General features: G+C 49.3%; 1 long non-coding RNA gene across 2 annotated transcripts; it reads left to right on the top strand.

Moving 5' to 3' along the window:
* Positions 1–4,241: 4,241 nt before the first annotated feature.
* On the top strand, positions 4,242–6,579 carry LOC132680088 (uncharacterized). 2 transcript variants are annotated; one of them, XR_009610500.3, is made up of 2 exons: positions 4,242–4,387; positions 4,949–6,579. It is a non-coding gene; the product is annotated as an uncharacterized LOC132680088 (long non-coding RNA). The 2 variants fall into 2 exon arrangements; XR_009610499.3 differs by having other exon boundaries at positions 4,797–6,579.
* The last annotated feature ends 1,256 nt before the right edge of the window (positions 6,580–7,835 follow it).

Here is a 7,835-nt window from a genome sequence, read left to right as displayed (position 1 = left end):
CTCTCCTGGCCTGGCAGACACCTCCCAAGCCGGGACACTCTGCACTGTGCGTGACACTCGGGGAACAGAGAGACACCGCAGGGTCAGAGGCAGGAATCTCACCGGGTGTCCGGGGATGATTCACAAGAGCGAGGAGTATGAAATTTCGAGGTGGCCATTTAAAAAGGATTTTTCCAAGAACGGAGCCATTCGGTCTAGGGCGCTCCCGGGGGAGGGATGGCTTTGGCAGACGTACTGGCTTCAGGAAGGGAGCTGGAGGGTAGCACAGAGCTAGAAAGAAAGTCGTACTGGGCAGTGAGGATGGGCTCATAAACGTGGGCTGAGGGGCCCCTGGAGTTCCAGAAATACAGTTTGGCCACCAAGGACACCGTATTCTGTGGGAGGTGGGGGAGGAGAGGGGTTTTGTATGACAGTCTGGGCTTCTAAGGAAGGCAGCCTCCTTGGGATAGACGTCTTCTCTCTTCAGTGGGACAGAAATAAAAACACACATGGCGTACAATGCGTGATTTATGGCAACATGTGTATTTATAGGTACGTAGTGTGCAATCGCTGCAGAGCGTAAGAGCAGACCTAACAGTGACTTTCCAGAAAGGCCAGGGGGCAGTATGGCATTGTGCAGAGGCTAAGGGTTTAGGGTTTAGCCACTTGCCGTGTGGCCTTGGCGGGATACTCAGCCTCCGGGAGGGTTGTTTTTTTTCCTACATCTGCAAGATGCGGCTACGAGAACTTTCTCTGTGCTGACTTGGTTGCATATGCGATGTACCTGAGCAGCAGGTAGGTGCTTAGCGAGCGAGAGATGTTGAGCTCTGAAGACACGCTATGTTCGTAAATTCGGTACTTGTGAATTTCTACTCCTTCGCCACAGGCTGTGCTCTCTCACTGGAAGAAGAACGAGCTACCAGAACACTCCCCTGGTTCTGGATAATAAGGTGAAGGGCTCACGCTTTGTCGACGTTCGAACTCACCCCAGCGTGCGGCCCCTGGCATGCGCACGCCTGGGTGCAGGCCCTCCGTGGTCAGGTGGCAGGCGGCACGGGTCTGTGGTGGGGCTGCTGCATTTGCCCTTGTCACTTACGGAATGCTCCCCCCTTCTGTCTCCAGTTCCACACTTTCCGTCATTTGAACACACCCTTGGAAGTCATTCGGGGTGTGGGTTTGGGAAGTCATGTGGAGAAAATGTTCCGCTCTGACAGCTGCCTTCCTTGCAAACTACACAGGTGACCCCCTCCTGTCCTCACATGCGTCTGACTCTCTCACTTTGTACTTCTGGGTTTCCTACCAAGGACGGACCTCCCAGAGGCGTGCCCCGCTCTAATGTGATTCAGGAATTTGGGGTGGGCTGGTTCTCAGTAAGAACCAACGCATCTATACCCATAACTGACTGCCACCATTAACATCTACTTGCTTTTCCTCTGTCTTAAGCAATCTGGCTTCACCGGTCTAGGTAAGTCTAGCCCAGAAAGATAAAATGTGCAAATAACTTTATTGCTAATATCAGGAACTTCCCCAGTATTAATTTAAATGGGTATCAGGCCACTGAATGTACAACGAACAGCAATGCCCGACGGTGTGCTTTCAGGGCTTGTCACGTCCGCTTCTGCTAAACTACAGGTGACCCTCCAACAACGCAGAGGTCGGGGGCGCCGACCCTCTCTCTGCACGGGCAGAAATCCACGTATAACCTTGACGCTTCAAAACTTCACCACCAACAGCCTACTGTTGACCGCAAGCCTTACCGCTAAGGTAAGCACATTGGCACACGTAAATTGTCACGTAAATTGTCACATAAATTGGCACACATTTGTACGTGACAGGTGTTATCTGCCGTGTTCTTACCATAAACGAAGCTAGAGAAAAGAACACGTTGAGAAACTCACAAGGAAGAGAAAATACGTTTACGGTGTTTATTAACAAATGCATTTACCGTATTTATTAAAAATTCCACGCGTTAAGTGAACCTGCATGGTTCCGACCCGTGTTGTCCAAAGGTCAACTGGATTACGTCATGGATCGTGACCAGTAACGCAGCTCCAATTCCACTTGAAAGACCGGCCTTGGACCGGAAAGCAGAAACCTCACAACTATGTCGCCTTTGTCCAAGTCCCTCCCAGACAAATCCAAGACCGTCAGGGCAATGCCTGCCTGCGCCAGGGTGAGCGAGCAGCCCCCTCAGCCCTGCTTGTCCCCAGACGGCACTGGTAGGATTTTCGGGGAGCCAGCCTTCGGCAGCATGATGCGCACGCACGGGTACTTTTGGTCACCTCCCTGGGGGCTCTGCCCTCTGTGCTGAGCCCGTGGATCTCTGAGGACTGGCCACAGCCATGTGCAGGGCCAAGCGTCAGCTGCAGGAGGCATCTGGGTGGCTCAGTCGGTTAAGCATCGCACTCTTCTGTTTCCGTTCAGGTCAAGATCTCACGGTTCGTGGGTTTGAGCTCCCACTCAGAGCTCAGACTCTGCGCTGACGATGAGGAGCCTGCGTGGGATTCTCTCTCTCCCTCGCTCTCTGCCCCTCCCTTGCTTTCTCTCTCTCTCTCTTTCTCTTTCTCGCTCTGTCAAATATAAATAAATAAACATTTTTTTTTTTTTGAAGCATCGGCTGTGGGTCCAGACTCCCCCCTTACCAACACCTGCTCTCCTGGTGAGCTGAGAAGTCACAACTTCCCCTCCCCGTCAGCTGGTGTGTGCAAAGTGTGGACTTTGCAGATGTGATAGGAGGGTCTTGAGATGGGGGGGGGGGGGCGGGGATTTCCCTTGATTCCCCAGGGGGGGACCCTAAATGTAAACACAGGTATCCTTTCAACAGGGATGCGGAGGGAGGTTTGGGAAAGAGGAGAAGGCCACGTGAAGGGAGGGAGGCACTGGGAAGTCAGTGGAAGGAGCCACAAGCCCTTCAGGTGGCCGATGAAATCTGGGGAGGTCTAGGCCGCAAAATCTCTGGTGCCTCCCGAAGGAACCCATCCTGCCCACGCCTCGATTTAGCCTGCTTGTGCACCTGTGCCCTCCAGGCTGCAAGAGAGTAAATTCGTGTGGTTTCAAGCCACCAAGTCTGTGGTGATATGTCACAGCGGCAACAGGACACAAATAAATGCAGTTTTCTCGTGTTTGAAGTGCACGGCGCAGAAATGGGAGCCAGGGGCTTTTGCAAGGGTTCAATGAGGCGACTCACATAAAGCACTGAGGGCGGAGTCGGACAGTAAACACTCAATGTCATTACTGCAACTATTATGTCTCTGTTTAAAACCAAGTTTCGGGGCACCTGGGTGGCTCAGGCAATGGAGCGTCCGGCTCTCGATTTCGGGTCGGGTCATGATCTCACAGTCGTGAGCTGGAACCCCATGTCGGGTCCTTTGCTGAGCGTGGAGCCTGCTTAAGATTCATTCTCTCTCTCTCTCTCTCTCTCTCTCTCTCTCTCTCATGCTCTCTCTCCTTCTGCCCCTCTCCCCTGCTCATGCTCTCTCTCTCTCTCTCAAATAAAAAATAAAATAAAAATAAATATAAAAAAATAGAAATAAAAATAAACCAAGTTTCGTACCAGATCCGCAAAGCTGCGTGTGGGCAGACGATCTGTAGGTTCCACCTCCAAGACGCTCCAGGCTGGCAGAGTGCCAAGTACACGGAAGAGCCTCTATAATTACTTGTTGACCATCAGGTCCTGATGATATAGAGCTCTCTCCACCACACAAGGTGTTCACCCCTTAAAGTGTTTTGTTAGTGAAAGAAGGCGATCACACGGATGCTTCCAAAGAGTACAATCATGAAACTGTGTGACAGGGGCACCCGGGCGGCTCAGTCGGTTAAGCTTCCGACTTCGGCTCAGGGCATGATCTCACGGTTCATGAGTTCGGGCCCCTGCATCGGGCTCTGTGCCGACAGCTCAGAGCCTGGAGCTGCTTCAGATTCTGTGTCTCCCTCTCTCTCTGTCCTTCCCCCACTCATGCTCTGTCTCTCTGTCTCTCTCAAAAATAAATAAACATTAAAAAAAAAGAAACTCTGTATGATAGAGGGTCCTCCAGGAAAACAGGACCAAGAGGAGATTAGATAGATAGATAGATAGATAGATAGATAGATAGATAATAGATAGATAGATAAATAGATAGATGGATAGGTAGATGAGATGGATAGATACATAGATAGATACATAGATAATAGACAAATACATAGATGGGTGATATGTATGTACTTACATACACTGATACATACGTACTCTCCGGAGGGAGGGCAGGAGGAGAGAGATTTTGAGGAGTTGGCTCACATGATTCCAGGACTGGATGTCATAATAACTCTCAACCAGAAGGTGAAAAGAGCAGAGTGAGGCTAATGCTGTCTGGTTAAAAAGCAGCAGTCACCCACATGAGCCAGAGGAGAGGGATGCTCAGTCACGTTTGTGGTTTTGATGAGGAACTTGTCTTTGTGTGCGGGATGATTTGGGAGGGGTCTTCATTCTGCCCTGCTCCACCATGTCCCCAGAGTGGCCTTCTGTAGTGCTGGTGCTCTGCGACACCGTTTAACCCCACAGGGGCAGGAGCATGGCCAAGGGTGCCGGGGTCTGGCAGCACCTGGAGGCTGCTTTCCTCTTCTGAAAGATTCATAGGTTCTGATCCATCAGTTCTTGGGTAATTAAGGGCTCACTAGTCCCTCAATATAGACACAGCTGCAATACTTACAGAAGTTATTTGGCTCAGGTGTTCTCAAAGGACAGGGAAGCTCCCACATGTTTTATCTGTTGATTCGTCATAAATCGCCACAAATTTAGTGACTTAAAACAACACGCATTAATTATCTCACACTCTATGCAGGTCAGACATCCTGGCACAGCCCAGCTGGGTCCTCCGCTTTGGGTCTCACCACACTATAGTCAAGCATCAGGTGGGGTTGTGGTCTCATCAGAGGCCCAAGTGGGGAAAGATCACCTTCCAAGCCTTCTCATTTTGTTTGGCCGGGCTTACAGGATGGAAGTCCCCGCCTTGCTGCTGTTTGTCACCTGGGACCACTCTCAGCTCCTAGAGGCTGCACAGTTCCCTGTCACATGGCCTTTCTGCAGGCGGTCCCACAAAACGGCAGCTCACTTCTTCAAAGGCAGCAAGGGAGAGTCTCTCTTCCTCAAACTCTTACATCACCTATAACCTTGGATATGACAGCCCATCACCTCTGCCATATTCTGTCGTCCAAAAGTAAGTCACAAACCTCGCTCACATTCAAAAGGTGGAGATTATATAGGACACCAATCATTGGACAGGGGGTCACCCTATGGTGTGTCTGCTACATTATCTAAGACTATATTAAACATGTGTTTGAATCCTTCCATTTCTTAAGCATTTAGAAATTTCAAAAGGAATAAACAGAAAATGCAGATGACATGAATAAATCCAAAGAAGAAAATAAAATCATTCCTGGCTATTACTATTTCTACCATGAAGAGATGATCACTTACAACACTTGAATGTCGCAGACTGAGGACTCTTCAGAAGTAGTCTGGGACCAAACAGGTTCTCGTAGGGTACAGAGAGGAGGCTCCATCTTGACTGGTGAGAGAGAAGCTTCTGGAGCTCCTTCTTCCCCTGCTAGTGGAGGCCATTGGTCAACTGGGCCAGTAGAGCCCCCGGTGACGTGACATTTTTGAATTTTTGATTATTACACCATTTGGGATGGAGAAAGTACTACTGGAATTTAGTAGGTGGAGCCTAGGGATACCGAGAAAAATCCCACGACACGCCGAATCGTCCCAGCTCACACATCCATGGTGCCGAGGCTGAGAGCCTGGTCTCAATCCTCACGTGAGAATGTGAAGCTGAAGAGGCTGTGGGGTGGAGGGCAGTATTCACAAAGGTGTTCCTTTCTCTCTCAGTCATACCTCATGGCTCTGCCCAATGGAAGTGAAGAGTAAAAGTGACCTAGTCGCAAAGCACCTACTGAACCATAGCAACCTTGGGGAGACATTCACATGCATTAACAGATGAGGCAACAATTGTAAGTGCTGCAGAGCAGGAGAAGATTTATTGGGCTTCAAGGAATTAAAGGAAAATCATATTATCAAGTGACAGATCAGGACCAACCAAAGACTAGAGACAGAGCCAGCCTCCTCTGCCGCCTTCTGCCCACGGGAGCAGCGGGGCTGGTCAACCTGGATTTCTACGGCCACATTCTAGAATGTCTTGTAGGGAGACATGTCTTTGGGACACTTGGGGCCTAGCACTTGGAGAGAAGTTTACCTCAGTTCTCCTCCCTGGAGTCTGCGATCATTTGAAAGTAACAGGAGAAAGCGGTCAGGCCAAGGGAAAGATCTCAACGGGGCCATCAACGGTAAGGACGCTAACCATTCATTCATTGCGAAATCGCGGGGACGGCTACATGATGAAGACCTCAGAGGATCTGGGCACTGAAAATACCTGGCCTCTGCCCCCTGGATGCCCCCAGCAGCCCTTTCCAGTGGTGACGACCCACGTTGTCTCCAGATGGGGCCAACTGTCCACCAGGGGCAGACTCACCCAAAGTTGAGAACCGTGGATTTAAGTGGTTTTATTTTGTAGGTGTGTTCGCTTACTTGCTTTGCTGATCATTAAACAAAGCTGCCTGAACCTCCCCACAGCCTGCTTTCTGCCTCCATCCAAGTACACCCAGAAGGTACATTCCCAGCTGCTAAATTACTATTGCAGAGAAGCAGCATCCATTGAGAACTCTGATATATTTTTGCCAAATTTCTATCCAAGTATCATTTTTAGAAAGTTAAAAGCACAACTCTGACACAAACATATAGGAAGCCCGTGTCAAAGATTTCTTTGTCTCATTTAGAGAGACAGCTGGTGGGCTGGAAGGCTGGTTCAGGAGGAAGAGGGGACACAGTGCTCAAAAGGGGGTTCCACGATCACACTCACAAGGAAGCTCTGACTGTGCACAGCGTCCTCCGTGAGGCTCCACAGCATTGGTCACTTGCGTTGCGGTCAGTTCTCTGTGTGTCAGTGTGGACTCGTACAGGGTTGTGAGATACACTAGTCAGTGGAAACTAGTAAGTCATGAATGAGAGAGGTCTTAGGGGGTCCTTGCGTTCACCCCCGCGTATCCTTGAAAAGACACAGTCATCCTCTTGCCCATTCCTAAGCTTTGATGTTTTCTCTCTTAACGTTGCCATCCTGACATTGTGCACAGAGTTGTCTCCTTCAGTTGCCCCGGCTCCCATAACCACCGTCCACGCGGGATGAACATTCCTTTCTCTTCCCGCCCACCAGACAGGTATCTCGTGTCTCACTTCCCTTTCTGTCACTGCTGGGACGGCCAGTATGTTTCCACACATTTATTGGCCATTTCAGCTCTAATTTATTTTGCCTTCCTGTCCTTTGTCGATTTTCCTTTTAGAGAGTTCTGCGTTTCCTCATTCATTTGCAACCCATCTGTCTATGTGTCATTTGTCTCTTACAAATGTTAGAAATGTCTTTCTAAATTTCCCTTTGCCTTTTCATTTAGTTTTTCTCTAATAGAGAAATCGATACAGAATCCAGTTCACCAGTATCTGTCTTCATGGGCTCACATCTGAGATTTTATGTTGAAAAGTCCTTTCTCAGGGCACCTGAGTGGCTCATTCTGTTAAGCATCCAACTCCTGGTTTTGGCTCAGATCATGATCTCACGGTTCGTGGGATCAATCCCCACATCGGGCTCTGTGCTGACAACAGGGAGCCTCCTTGGGATTCTCTCTCTCTCTCACCTCCTCTTTCTCAAAATAAGTAAATAAACAACAACAAAAAATAAAAGTCCTTTCTCAATCCTGGGATTAAATCTTCACCTATGCTTCCTCCAACTATATTTAGAAGTGGTTATTTTATACTTAAGTTTGTGTTCCAT

Source organism: Panthera onca, chromosome A1, assembly GCF_046562875.1.
Source record: "Panthera onca isolate mPanOnc1 chromosome A1, mPanOnc1 haplotype 2, whole genome shotgun sequence".
Taxonomy (NCBI): domain Eukaryota; kingdom Metazoa; phylum Chordata; class Mammalia; order Carnivora; family Felidae; genus Panthera; species Panthera onca.
The sequence above is the reverse complement of the archived record's forward strand: the minus strand, read 5'-3'. Positions and strand labels throughout refer to the sequence as shown.